General features: G+C 41.3%; 1 protein-coding gene across 1 annotated transcript in view; it reads right to left on the reverse strand.

Annotated features, from left to right (window-relative positions):
* The window catches only part of WDR47 (WD repeat domain 47), a 40,778-nt gene extending 32,531 nt beyond the window's left edge, over positions 1-8,247 (reverse strand). The window contains exon 1 of the mRNA XM_065409631.1: positions 8,156-8,247. The gene's annotated coding sequence lies outside the window, so the exon portion shown is untranslated. The remainder of the gene's footprint in view (positions 1-8,155) is intronic.
* Positions 8,248-13,086: the final 4,839 nt, after the last annotated feature.

Consider the following 13,086-nt stretch of genomic DNA (forward strand, 5'->3'; position numbering starts at 1 on the left):
ACCAGTTAAATCATAGCATTTTCCATATTCCTCCTTTAGCTGTTTGCCAATTTTCTTTGTTTTTTCCCCCCCAGAACACTTGACTGGAAAATTATTTAGTTAGAGCAGCCTCGTTTATTTTGGAGCAGTGTACATTTGGCTGTGCCAGCTAGAATAGCCTGCCTTCTGTTAATATGACTAGTTTTAATTTATGTTTTAGTCACAGAAGGCTCTAGTCATCATTAAATATTCTAGTGGCTCCAATGGCAGGCACAACCATTATTTGGGCCTATGCTCTCAGCTAGCAATTTTTTCTTCTATTTAAGAGTCAGCTGGCTCATAGAACATTTTATGTAAATAACTACTCCTGGGAGAATTCTGCATCACTGTACGTGCACAGAATTCATGTCCCCCACAGATTTCTTTGCTTCCCCGCAGAAAAATGACTTCTGATGTGGGAGCAAAGGAAAGCCACACAGGCACACTCCCCTCCCTGGCAGCACAGGCAGGTCGGTTTGGGAACCCGGAGAAGCCAATAGAGACATAAATAACCACCGCGGGTGTGTGAAGGGGTGGGCAGTCATGCGTGAGAGAGACAGACTCCGTCCCTCTCGCTCACTAATCCCGGCATGCTCGGCATGGAGGGGAAGGGCTTCAGGGTGTGTCTGAGGAGGTAGGCGTGGCATAGGCTGTCCCCTCAGGCAGAGCAAAACATAGCAGCCTGCCCGCTTAGTGAATTGTTCCCATTGTCTTTGTGAATTCCCCCAGAATTATAAAACAGATGTAAAATTTTTAAGGTTCCTTTACATGGCAAAAGTGGTGTAAAGGACAGTATGGCCTTATAAATGCCTATGGTGCTTTAGTGATTAGAACTGGTATAAATTTTTGGACTGAAAAAATTTCTTGTCAAAATTTGCTCCATGAACTGTTTGTTATTGAGCTTTCTGGCAATGGTCAGTACCCAATATAAATTGTGAGTTTGGTTCCCCAGCCCTCACTTGCTCTTCAGTTGCCTATGATATAACACTGAGCATATGGCTGCGTATATCTGTTGACTAATAACTACATTACTACCAGGCAAGGCGGTTTGGGGATTTCCCCCAATGCTCCCCACTCCCATTCTCTATCCATTGTATTGTAGTTTAAATAAATTACCTAAATAATTGAAACCACCATGATTATATTGTGTTATTTTGACAAATAAAATATGCAGAATCTTAAAATATTGTGTGCCTAATTTTTATTTTTTTGGCACAGAATTTCCCCAGGAGTAGAATAATGAAAAGAAACAGAGTTACATAGTTTTGTGTTTGCTTCAAAAAGCTGTTCGATGGTGAGATGTCATTCCCTCCCTAATGCCAACAGATGCTCTTCTTTCATCATTTTTCTAATTCTCTTTCTACAACTGGGGAAGGGTTTTTTTGATCCTAGAAGATAATCCAGTCATATCTTTTAGAGGGAAGGAGGAAACTAACAACCGTATCAGAACATATACTGTAATATTGAAGTGTCAACACCTTAATCCCCAACCTCATCTTCTGAAGTAGGTCTCTAGACTTCAGATTTGCCTTTTAATATGTTTTATGATATTATGGTTTTTACTGAACTTCAAATAATTTCCTAGCAGACAGGTAAAACTAGTACTCCACCTTAAAACGAGTCTCTTCAGTAGGATATTACTAGTACAGTTCATGCAGAATAAGACCTCCAATTGAGCAATGGAACATTTAGTTTGGACTTTTGTTTGGATTGGATGGCACCACAGATCAAAGCTAAATAGGAGTACAGGCTCTACATGCCTTCCACGATTGCATTAAAGTTAAATATTTACACACCTTACTGATGCAGAAACCAATGTGATATACAATACCATTCTTGGAAGTACAATTACATTAAGTGAAAGATCTAACAGCTGTGACAGTAAAAGAAATTATCAGCACAAAAGACAACCACCACGTCTGTAAACCAGGAACAGTCCTGCTTCCGCAAAGTTATTCTAGGAGAATTCTATGGCACTGCAACATGTAAAAGCACCACTCATCTTCCGCACAGGTAACTTGGATCTTTGAATGCAGGTGTAAAGTTCTACAGCTATACAATTTTTTTAGATCAGGACTACAGAAGAGTATTCATCCTGTATACCAGTGGTTCAAACTTTTTTTACTGGTGACCCCTTTCACATAGCAAGCCTCTGAGTGCAATCCCCCTTATAAATAAAAAAAAAAAAATTTTTTTTTTATATCTTTAACACCATTATAAATGCTGAAGGCAAAGCGGGGTGGGGATGGAGGCTGACAGCTCACGACCCCCTCATGTAGTAACTTTTCAACCCCCTGAGGGGTCCCAACCCCCAGTTTGAGAACCCCTGCTGTATACCTTTAGAGATAAGAGAACTAACAATTTCAGTGGACCAACAACAGGTGAGCCCCATTTTGCAAACAAAATTGTCACTGACAACAAAAACAAAAAAGCCACCACATCATAATAAACTAAGCTACTGCATGAGAAATTTACATCTTATTACAATATGCAAAGAGAAAATCTGAGGTTTCATATAATCCTAGTCAGTACTTTAAAGTGTCAATGGTTTGGTAAGCATTTGACACCAAAATGCTTTTATAACTAAAATAAATCAGTCGTATCTGGAACTAAAATGAGAAGCTCAGAGGGTCTTCCTTTTGATCCAGATTCCATTGAAACCAAAAGGAATTTTGTCAGTGACTTCAGCAGAAGCAGGATTAGGCCCAAAACTGTCCAGTCCTGCAAGATGACAAGTATCATCTGTTTCCAGATTTCATGGTACTTTCTGCAAGAGTCGGTCTGTGCTCATTTAGTGTTCTTGCCAAATTCCAACATGGATAATTACATTTTGACTACTTACATTCTGCTTGCAATTGAAATAAAAGGATCAGTACAATCCAGGAGATCCTGTACATCTTGCAGGAGAGACCTAAAGATTGTTTATTGATTCATTATCAGTTATGGCAACATTTTTTGGGCCCCATTTTAAAAAAAACTGTTGTGGGACATTGAATTTCTGAGGAAAAGATGCAACATACTGGGAATTCATTAACATGACTCTGAAGGGACTGACTGAAAATGCAGATGAGAGGGATACTTCACAATTGCTAGTCTAATGGCAATGAGCCAGAAATAAATGGGCGGTCTACTACAGAAATTTTTTCATTTAATTGAAGGTTTTTAAGGGTAACAAGAAAAAAAACTCAGATTTAATACACTCATATGCATTACACAGTCAAGTTAACCTAAGATGCACTGGAACAATGAGCTGTAAAGTATGCAATGTGAAAAATCTAGAAGTTTGCACACAGGATCTTGTGAAATGTGTGTTTATATATCCATTTTTTGAAAACATTATAGGTATTAAACACAGAGCAGCAGGAAAACTGACGGTTAGAGCTCAAGCTGCATCTTCAAACCATCCCACTGTGACTCTGTATTGCCAGCACATATGGCACATAACGTCACCAATGATCTGATCAAGCACTAATACTCAAGAATGACTGAGCGGCAGTGTTAAAGGTTTAAAATTCCTTTCTTTGCATTTATATCCTAAGCTTTCAGATTTCTGTGCTAGTTTTCCTTTAAAAAAATGTAAAACAAAAAACTAAAACCAGAGTATTATAAGTATTGAAAGGGCAACAGAATCAGGAAACATCTATTCTTGGGGGCATAATTTAAGCTTAACATCCTACACAGGGTGTTTGCCGATAAATGGAATGGTAACTCCAATTGTGCAAACTTGTATCTATGGCCTTTTAGAAGAAGTTACATAAAGAACTTTGTAAGGGAGTTTAAAAAAACCCCCAGATTTGTTCACATTTTAGATAGCAATGCATTTCTAAAATAAAATGTTAGTGCCCTTAGATAATGATCAATGACTGAGGGGCAGTCATACTGGGAATTCATTTAGACTTTTGAAAGTCTAAAATAATGGATGTTTGTACTAGTTCTAAAAAAACAGTTATTAGGGGATGAAATAGACAATTAAAGAGAACATATTCTTAATTTTTTTTTAAAGACACAATATTCACCCCTTAATTTGCGCAAGAAGTTTTAATTTCTGGCATCAAAAGATCTCCAATATACTCCTTTTATATTTTTTCAGCATATTACAAATATTCCCAGAGTCATAAGAACATAAGAATGGCCATACTGGGTCAGACCAAAGGTCCATTCAGCCCAGTATCCTGTCTGCCGATAATGACCAATGCCAGGTGTCCCAGAGGGAGTGAACCTAACAGGTAATGATCAAGTGATCTCTCTCCTGTCATCCATCTCCACCCTCTGACAAACAGAGGCTAGGGAAAATGGCTAATAGCCATTAATGGACTTAACTTCCATGAATTTATCTAGTTCTCTTTTAAACCTTGTTATAGTCCTAGCCTTCACAACCTCCTCAGGCAAGGAGTTCCAAAGATTGACTGTGCACTGTGTGAGGAAGAACTTCATTTTATTTGTTTTAAACCTGCTGTCCATTAATTTCATTTGGTGGCCCCTAGTTCTTATATTATGTGAACAAGTAAATAACTTTTCCTTATTCATTTCTCCACACCACTCATGCTTTTATATACCTCTATCATATCCCCCCTTAGTCTCCTCTTTTCCAAGCTGAAAAGTCCTAGCCTCTTTAATCTCTCCTCATATGGGACCCGTTCCAAACCCCTAATCATTTTAGTTGCCCTTCTCTGAACCTTTTCTAATGCCAGTATATATTTTTTTGAGATGAGGAGACCACATCTGTATGCAGTATTCAAGATGTGGGCGTACCATTGATTTATATAAGGGCAATAAGATATTCTCCATCTTATTCTCTATCCCTTTTTGAATGATTCCTAACATCCTGTTTGCTTTTTTGACTGCCGCTGCACACTGCGTGGACGTCTGCAGAGAACTATCCATGATGACTCCAAGATCTCTTTCCTGATCAGTTGTAGCTAAATTAGCCCCCATCATATTGTATGTATAGTTGGGGTTATTTTTTCCAATGTGCATTACTTTACATTTATCCACATTAAATGTCATTTGCCATTTTGTTGCCCAATCACTTAGTTTTGTGAGATCTTTTTGAAGTTCTTCACAGTCTGCTTTGGTCTTAACTATCTTGAGCAGTTTAGTATCATCTGCAAACTTTGCCACCTCACTGTTTACCCCTTTCTCAAGATCATTTATGAACAAGTTGAATAGGATTGGTCCTAGGACTGACCCTTGGGGAACACCACTAGTTACCCCTTTCCATTCTGAAAATTTACCATTTATTCCTACCCTTTGTTCCCTATCTTTTAACCAGTTCTCAATCCATGAAAGGACCTTCCCTCTTATCCCATGACAACTTAATTTATGTAAGAGCCTTTGGTGAGGGACCTTGTCAAAGGCTTTCTGGAAATCTAAGTACACTATGTCCACTGGATCCCCCTTGTCCACATGTTTGTTGACCCCTTCAAAGAACTCTAATAGATTAGTAAGACATGATTTCCCTTTACAGAAACCATGTTGACTTTTGCCCAACAATTTATGTTCTTCTATGTGTCTGACAATTTTATTCTTTACTATTGTTTCAACTAATTTTCCCGGTACTGACGTTAGACTTACCGGTCTGTAATTGCCGGGATCACCTCAAGAGCCCTTTTTAAATATTGGTGTTTCATTAGTTATCTTCCAGTCATTGGGTACAGAAGCTGATTTAAAGGACAGGTTACAAACCAGTTAATAGTTCCGCAATTTCACATTTGAGTTCTTTCAGAACTCTTGGGTGAATGCCACCTGGTCCCGGTGACTTGTTACTGTTAAGTTTATCAATTAATTCCAAAACCTCCTCTAACGACACTTCAATCTGTGACAATTCCTCAGATTTGTCACCTACAAAGGACGGCTCAGGTTTGGGAATCTCCCTAACATCCTCAGCCGTGAAGACTGAAGCAAAGAATTCATTTAGTTTCTCCGCAATGACTTTATCGTCTTTAAGTGCTCCTTTTGTATCTCGATCGTCCAGGGGCCCCACTGGTTGTTTAGCAAGCTTCCTGCTTCTGATGTACTTAAAAAACATCTCTACATCTATCTTTTTACACAGAAGAGCAAAATGCATTCAAAAGTCTAGTTTTCCTAACAGGTGTAAATAACAAGCTGTAAACCATAAGCCTTTTAAAATGCAGACACTTCTGAATAGACTCTCTCACAATAACTGTTGCAGCATAAACAACTTCACAGAAAAGAGCTCCGTAAGTAGTATTAAGGGAAAAAAGAAAAAACATTTAAAATAAAAAATAATTAAAGTGTTCACTTCTTGGTGTGAAATATTAGACACATTTTTATTCATTCATTCTAGAGTAACCTAGCCCCTGATTCTGCAATGATATCTCCATGTGAGCACAGGAGTCTGTCCATGCAGAGAGTTCATTGCAGGATCTGGGCCCAAGTCATTAACTTGTGGCTCCATTTTCACTCTGTCCTCAATAATTCTCAGATGCCCTAAATAAAAGAGGAAATATTTAAAAGTTACATTCTATGGGCCAAGTTTTTATCTGAATTAATTCCCATGAAATAGGGATATATAGGGTGGAAATCACTGGAGATCACTTAGCCCTTAGGAACAAGGTAATATAAAAATTCATATAAACTACGTTACAATACAGGTACTCTGATTTTAATTAAAAAGACAAACCTGTGTATAAGGACGAATTATACAACGCATTTTCCCATACCTGGCCCCCAAATTAACAGCGTTAACTCAATGGCTCAACTTTTTTCCATTCCACTGATCAGTTGTCAAAATAAAGATTCTATCATGCACCACCCTCTCTCTCCACTCCTCCACTACTTAGCATCCAAGTGTTTCATATTGGAGCACCTCCATGTGGTCTGCAAGGCCCAGTTTAGAGAGACACAATATTACATACTTCATTAAGGTTTGACCTACTATAGTTGATAACTGACTGGCAGATTTCCTTGCTTTTATCAGTTTCTTTTACAACCTGAATGCTCTTTGTCTAGATTATAAATGCACATCATGCAGAGAAGTGTATGATGGATGCCAAAAAAAAAAAAAAAAAAAAATAGAAAAGAAAGGTGAAATTAAACCACACAATACTTGTATGTTGTGATAAAGAGGAAAAAGGAAACAACTTTTACTAAATTTTTTTTTTTTGACAATCTAGCAACTAGCTAATGTGTTTTGACTAAGTAGTCGCTGGTACACCACTTTTGTATTGGCATACTTCATTCGTTTTATCTCATGTGTATTTAAGAGTATTTTCTCCTTTTTGCTACTCAAAACCCGGAAACAATAACATACTTAATGATACAGTATCAAGATACAGAAAATATTTCCAGAATGTTTACTCAGAAGAACTAAGAACATGTAGGACTTCAGTGAGATTACTGTACTTAAATATTAAGGTTTAATGCATCATATTTATACATCCCATTTGTCAGCAATAAAGGCAAAAAGGAAACCGCATCTTGTTCACGTAAACACAAGTATGCTAAGAGTCGACACATTTTTATGTCCAAGGCACCTAATTATAGAGGACTTGCCCTGTAAACGCTACAACAAAGGGAAATCAGTACTTAGATGCCAGGATCACAACAGAGGAATCAGGCTAGAACCACACTGTCCCCTTGCTCTTCACGGGGGGAATGAACCGGGGCTGCAGGCCACACAACAGGAACACGCACCACATTTAGACTGGAGGATACCGGGGTCTGGGGCGGGGTAGGAGAGAATGCCAAGATGAATGGGTTTTCGCCAAACCAGCATCAAAGCAGCCAGGCTGTTGTCTCGCCTGGTCCCTTCAGCACCACCCTCCGCTCCACTGTCTGGCAGGAGACCTCCTCCCCATGACAGAGGACCCTGCCATCCCCTGGGGCTTCCCCCCTTCAGAGCTCCCGCTGTCACCCCACCCGCCCCAGACTCTCTTCTACCCCCCCTTCCCTGACAGGCCCGCCGCCTCCCCACCCCCAGCTCCTGCTCCCACTCCCCTCCTCCCGCCCCTCCGGTTTGCTCCCTCCCAAACACTCTCCTCCCCCATTGCCTTCTATCACCCTCTCTCGGGAGGTGCCAGCCTGGCCCCCGCAGGAAGGGGTCCCCAGCAGGCCGGGACTCTCCCCAGGCAGCCCGAGCCCGGGGCTGCTCCCCACGACGACGACGCGGACCCACCTGAGGGGAGTCCGGGGGGGCCCGGACGCACAGATACGCACGGAGCGGATGGGAGGGACGCAAAATGGCGGCGGGTCCCTGGCCCAGGAATAAGGGGGTCCAGTTCGGCGTCTGCCCCGACCCTACGGCTCCGCTTCTGGCTGCTCCGGCTCCCTGACTGCGGTTGTCAAGCGGCTCCGCCAATCGGGGCCCGGCAGCGCCGCTCCTCAGGCCCCTCCCCGCGCCGGGGCGGGGTGACCGCGCAGCCGCCGGAATGGAAACGGGAGACAGGGAGGGGCAGGGGCGGCTGCTCCGTGGGCAGCTGGGTGCGTTGGTTGCCCCCTGCCCTAGGGAGCTCTGAGGCGGGGTTGAGGCGGCTGGGCGCCCGCCTGGGGCCGTGACAGGAGCGTTGGGCGGGCCCCGGGACCTCCTGACACCCGCTGCTGGTCCGGGTGGGAAAGGCGAAAAGAAGCGAGAAGGGGGCGAAGCGGGCCCCGTTGCAGGCGGCTGCGGTGGGGAAGAGGCGTTATCTGCACCCGCGAGCCCCCAGGAGTACGGACGTTGCGGGTGGAAACATAAGCTGGCCTTGAAGGCAGCTGCGAAAACGGTTTACGTTGTAGGACAACGCAGAAGGGAAAGTTCTTCTCAAGTGGTCACTCGGCTTGGAGCGGGGAGAGATCTGAGCTGTGCAGCCACAGAAACTAACCCTGGCTAGCAGGGACTTGTACATGTTAATGAAGGAAACTCTGCCGGGTAAATTACTTAATGTGTCTGCCTACGCTTCACCATCTAGTCAAAGATGGTTCATGTTCCGAAATGGTTTGTGCCACCTTGGCTCTGCCTGTATTCTGCGCTGCTGCACAGTTCACCTGCCCCTGGCACAAGTCAGAGCATCTCCATAGCACTGATTATCACCTTGAACATTTCTCATCCCTTGCATTAGTCTGGGTGTGCACCTACCGAGCAGGTTAGTTGAGCCCAAACTTGTAGGTAAGATTCCGAGACTTTAGTGTATCAGAAGGAGAGGCAGGTCTGCAGAGAAGGTTTTGTGGCAAAGGTACTGGACAAGGACTTAAGAAGTCTGGATTTTGGTTTCAACTCTGCTATAGCTAGTAAGGTGTAGCTTTGGGCAAGTCAATCTGTCTGTGCCTCACTTTCCCATCTGTAAAATGGTGATTTAAAAGAAGAACAGGAGTACTTGTGGCACCTTCGAGACTAACAAATTTATTAGAGCATAAGCTTTCGTGGGCTACAGCCCACTTCTTCGGATGCATGCTGTAGCTCTAATCAATTTGTTAGTCTCTAAGGTGCCACAAGTACTCCTGTTCTTTTTGCAGATACAGACTAACACGGCTGCTACTCTGAAACCTGATTTAAAAGAGTTTCCTGCCTCAGAGGGGTGTTGTATGGATAACTTCATTCATGTTTATGAGGTGCTCAGTTATGTGGTGAGTCGCATGGAAAAGTATATAAATAACCTAGCAGCCAAGAACAAAAGATTCCTTCCATGTCATACCCACTGCAATCAGCAAAGGGCAGGTAGACCACAAATAATGAGATATCTTGCTCATAATTACAAGTTGCTGGTACATGCATTTGTTATGATCGTCTTTGTAAAGTTTCTTGTTATAAGACAAAGACCCGGAAAGTGTCAAAAAGAGGGTATGATCGAAGTACAAGGCCTCTTAGCTAACTGTCCTTACATATTCAATGAGTTGACCATCAGTCAGTCTGTGGGTGTAAATTGTTAGCAAAGCAGAGCAATTTCTATGTAGAATACTTTGGTTTTTTTAATGTGTTGGCCTGGAGGCAGTGAACATCGGTAAGAATGAGGGCAGGGCCCATGGCATAAGCAAACTGCAATAAGGGATTGACAAGGAAGCTAGAACAGGAAACCTCAACATTAGACTATTTTATTTATTTCTGTGCTGCATATCACCAAAGTATTCTTTTTCACTGTCCATATATATAGAGTAAATCTATATACATCGATAGCACGTGTATGCCTCCAAATACACATTATGAAAATCTAGTCTTTACTAGTTTTGAATGTATTTGCGTCGGGGATGAGTAAAGTATTGCCAGCTGCATGGTGAGTTCCTGGACCTCCCTGCCATCACAGTAAGAGGTGGGGAATCACTTGGCTTTTCCAGAAAAGAACAGTGCTGCCAACTAAAATATGCATATGTAGGGTTGGGAACCCTAGCTGGCAGACCACATGCCTTTAAAGCTGTGGGGCACTGGTGGACAGGTTATCCATTTCACCGCCTTTGCACTTGCTGTTGTATAAGAAGAAGAAGAATGGCTGCATGCGTGTGCAGGGGATGTGGGAATTAAGATGCACCCTGTGTGCCCTCTTTTTTTTCACACACACCCAGATAATAGCTCCATAAAAATGTGCCTTGAGACCTTTGTTTTATTACAATATAGCTCCTTAATCTTGTTGTGGTTTGGCTATATTACTATAACATTGTTTGTAGAATACTTGCTTAAATAGCTCTCAAACTACTGAAAAATCACCTACAATTAATATAGAACAGATGCACTTGTTTCCTTTGGGATAACGCATTATAAACACTGTGATGGGTGTTCTTAAATCATATTTCCCTTGCTAACGCAATGGAGACTTATGGGTTGTTGGCAATATATTTAATTACTAGATGAGAGCCTCCCGGTTTCCAGGTTAGTCTTGGAATTTTGTTCTACTGTCTTCTCACATTTTCCTGTGTGCTACAGCAAATCTGTTTTGCCTTATTTAATTATGGTAACTATGCTTTAAAATGTTGAACTGAGGCAGACCACTTCATTCTTGAGACCTTTTTAATTGGATGAAATAAATATGTCCATTTATTAGATATTTTCATTTTTCAGTGCCTGTTTTTATTTATATATATTTAAATTTCTTAGTATTGAATGAATCAGTCACATGAGATGGGGTGCAGAAGGGAGTGCTTTAGAGTATTCAGTGCAGCATTTGAAAAACAAAACACACAAAATGTACCAACACCACATGGACAGTAATAGATATTTCTCACTTCTAACCTTTACACAACAGACATGTATGTAAACTCTGTGGTGAAGAGAGTAGAAGAATGGGAAAATATGACCGTCTAAGAGTTCCATTGGAGTACTGGAAGGATTACCATGGGTTTCAGTATAGTAGGATTGGGAACTTCCTAGGGCCCTGATTCTATGAGGTGTTCAATTCCGCACAGAGTTGCACCCCGAAGAAACAAGTTATTTCTGTTTTATCTAGAAACAGACAAAATGTGCAAGAAAAAATATTAAGTCTTTCAACCCTCTTATCCTGTTCTCTTTTTCTAGAAAGGAATATGTAAAAGGATGCCAAACTCTTTGTCCTGTGAAGAGTGATGCAGACAAAGTGCCAGCTATTCAGCAGTGACTCTGCAATTAAAGGGCTATGAATACACGACTTTCAGGTCCTGGAAGGAAGCCCTTCTGCATGATTACAGTTCTGATATCACATTGTATGTAACTTGACTCTCAGGTAAGACAATGAATGCCCCCATTTACATGTAAAAATATCACTCAGGTTCAGAGCTCTCTCATTGGAGTGAATGGGCAGTGTAGGTGTTTATTAATGTAATGATTTTTAGAAGAATTAAATGCACCATTTAAAAGAAATGTACATATTCTGCAATACATCAGCAACCTGATGGTGCATAAGGAAATGAAAGTGACTATAAACAAATGGGAACTGGACCTGTTTAGTTTCACTGGCCAAGCTGAGAAAAATGCAAAAAGTGACCTATCAGCATAAATTTTGAAAAGTACATTAGATTTTAAATGTTATTTCAGTTTTAATCAGTCAAAGCATTAGCAGAAACACATATGTGAATTAAAAGAAAAGTCTATCTTGATGTTTTATTGTGGCTAATCCATTAATATGTTGGTGGAGTATGTGGAGGCACAGGTCCTTAGTGCAGATGATTTGTCTCTAGTGGAACCCCTGAGACTCAGTGTTTTGTATTGGGAGTAAGTCCCCCCGCCCCCCAACACACACACAGGATGATGAAAAAGAAGAAGAAATTCTGAGTTCAAAGTGTTTACGCTTCCATGTGTGAGAATTACCTCTGTGTAGGGAACACAGGGTCCTTAGTGAGGATAGACCAAATCCCTGCAGACATCTGTCCTCAGAGAAGGTGCAGTTAGCTCCCATTGAGAGGTCAGCCTGGGAGAACAACAGAGCCCGTATTTGCAGTGTTGTTGTAGCTGCGTTGGTCCCAGGATATTAGAGAGACAAGGTGGGTGAGGTGATTGGACCCACAGAAGTTGGTCCAATAAAAGACATTCTCACTTACCTTGTCTAAGATTTCCGCAAAGGAGCTAGAATTGCTTACAGAGCCTTCACTGAAACTAGACAACCTTTAGTTCATCTTTGCATTAACAATTCCAGTTTCGAGGTAGATCAAACAACAAAAAATATTGAGCCAACAAAAGATAATCTGCATCCAGATCATTTTAATAAGTGTTGACTTGTGTGCTCTTGTCAGGTCTTGTTGTACCAGGAGTTAGGTCTGTGATGTTGTGGGAAGGATGAGGCAAACGCTGTTTAATGCAAAGCTCAGTACTTTATTAGCTCTTAATCTTTATGGAAGACTCCATTAGCAGATTAGCACTGACATAAAAACATAGGTAGCTATTACTTCTTATGTTTGCCAGACTGTGTATACATAAAGCTCATGTACCATAGACATAGTACTTTGTGATGCATCTTATGTGGGTCACAGAAATTCTTTTCAGGATATTTGCTGCCTTTTTGCAGATCCAAGTAATGACAATTTAAGGCTTGTCTACATGGGAAGTCATTCCAGAAGAGCTATTCCTGATCAACTCTATGGCCTGGTCTACACTACGAGTTTGTCGAATTTAGCAGCGTTAAATCGAATTAACCATGCACCCATCCACACAACGAAGCCATTTACTTTGAC

Source organism: Emys orbicularis, chromosome 8 (genome assembly GCF_028017835.1).
Source record: "Emys orbicularis isolate rEmyOrb1 chromosome 8, rEmyOrb1.hap1, whole genome shotgun sequence".
Taxonomy (NCBI): Eukaryota; Metazoa; Chordata; order Testudines; family Emydidae; genus Emys; species Emys orbicularis.